Below are 2,189 nucleotides of genomic sequence, written 5' to 3'. Positions count from 1 at the left end.
TCATGCCTGGGTTGTAGGCTCAATCCCCAGAAGGGGGATTGCATGAAGCAGCCAGTCCATGATGTTTCTCTTTCATTGATGTTTCTATCTCTCTATTTCTCTCCCTTTCTATCTCTCTAAAAGTCAATTTAAAAAAACACATGTTAAAGAATTGAAACCTAACATGCAAAATATTTAAAGTATTTTAAAAACCAAATTTCATTTTAATTTTGGCACCTTCTAAGTTTTGCAATTTTATGCTTAAGAAGCGCCAAAGTAAAATAACTGCTCTTGAATCTTTTAAATAGTATACTTGAAAAACAAAAACCCCAAACTGTGAATACATGTATGAATATTATCCTTCTTAATTATTTCAAGAATATGTAGCTGTATTTTTAAAAATATATATATTTTATTGATTTTTTACAGAGAGGAAGAGAGAGAGAAGAGAGCCAGAAACACTGATGAGAGAGAAACATCGACCAGCTGCCTCCTGGACATCCCCCACCGAGGATGTGCCCGCAGCCAACGTACATGCCCTTGACCGGAATCGAACCCGGGACCTTTCAGTCCGCAGACCGACACTCTACCATCGAGCCAAACCGGTTTCGGCTGTATTTGTTTTTACATTATTTTTCCTTTATATATTCAGTCCTTTGACACCTTACCTAGATGTCATCAATTTTCCTGAGGTCAACAGCTTCCTGAGGAAGGTGAATTGGCCCCAGTTTAAATGACATGGGGTAGAATACAGTTTGAGTAACATGTTTGTTTTCCAGTGACATGATAACCCATTTTTAAATCTTTGGCACAAAAGATGACTGAATTATGTGAAATATAAATAGGAAAATCCATTGACTTATAAAAAAAAAAAGAATTAGAAATAGAGAAAAAAAAGGTGTCCCAATTATAAAACAAAATTAGTATCTTTAGTTCTTTTAAACTAATCTCAAATAATATTCAATAAATATAGAAAATAAATATATTTTTGTATATTACAGAAATATATATAATATTTTATCAATATAAATATAGTAGATGAAATTATCTACTTATCTATCTAATCTACAAAACTGTAAATTTTAATTCCCCTATTAAGAATAATAGATTAAATAGAATGTATATATTACTATATATGCATGTATATATATTCTGTAGAACATACTATTTTTAACAGGTGAATAAAATCTATACCACTATAGATTTTAAATGTTTGTGATTCTATTAAGTTTTCACTTTATTTTATTTATTTATTTATTTTTCTTTTTTTGACAGACAACTGTTTAGTTTTTATTTCATAATCATAAACTTAACTGCAATCCAGTTAGACTGGGAAGGGGTAAGGAAATGATGGAACCCAATAAATGGCAAGAGCACAAAGATTATGGAACATTCCAAGCAAATTGGGGTGAAGGGGTGCTCTCCTGAGCTACAAAAGGAATGGTCTGGTGGTGAAGATAAAACACAAGTCAACTTTATTAGAGTTGTCCACAGTCAGCAATGGCGATCTTCTTGCTGGTCTTGCCATTCCTGGACCCAAAGCGCTCCATGGCCGTCACAATACCCATGCCTTCTTTCACCTGGCTGAAGACCATGTGCTTGCCACCCAATCACTCGGTCTTGGCTGTGCAGATTCAAAACTGGGAGTCATTTGTGTTAGGCCCAGCATTTGCCATGGACAGGATGCCAGGGCCTGTATGTTTCAGGATGAAGTTCTCGTCCTCAAATTTCTCCCCATAGATGGACTTGCCGCCTGTGCCATTATGGCGTGTGAAATCACCACCTGGCACATAAATCCCGGAGTAATTTTGTGAAATCAGGAACCTTTATAACCAAATCCTCTCTCCCCAGTGCTCAGAGCACGGATGTTTTCTGCTGTCTTTGGAACTTTGTCTGCAAACAGCTCAAAGGAGACACGGCCCAAGGGCTCGCCATCAAAGGCGATGTGGAAGAACATGATAGGGTTCACCATGGCTGGTCACGGGCGGCTTCAGGGTGGTGGCATCTGCAAAGCCAAGTTTTCACTTTATATATTTGTAAGATGCAGTTGTATCTTTAAATAAATTATAGTGTATCATCTCCTTTTATTTTATTATTTGTTTCTTCTGTTTTGTTATTGTTTATTTATTTATTATTTTTTTGTTAATCCTCACCCGAGGATACTTTTCCATTGATTTTTAGACAGAGTGGAAGAGAGAGGGAAAGACAGA

The 2,189-nt window shown here is 35.9% G+C and overlaps 1 pseudogene; it reads right to left on the bottom strand.

Moving 5' to 3' along the window:
* Positions 1-1,433: 1,433 nt before the first annotated feature.
* On the bottom strand, positions 1,434-1,976 carry LOC118705927 (annotated as a pseudogene).
* Between the last annotated feature and the right edge of the window lie 213 nt (positions 1,977-2,189).

This window comes from Pipistrellus kuhlii, unplaced genomic scaffold (genome assembly GCF_014108245.1).
Source record: "Pipistrellus kuhlii isolate mPipKuh1 unplaced genomic scaffold, mPipKuh1.p scaffold_m20_p_5, whole genome shotgun sequence".
NCBI classification, from domain to species: Eukaryota; Metazoa; Chordata; class Mammalia; order Chiroptera; family Vespertilionidae; genus Pipistrellus; species Pipistrellus kuhlii.
Note: the sequence above shows the minus strand (reverse complement) of the source record. Positions and strands in the feature narration are given on the sequence as shown.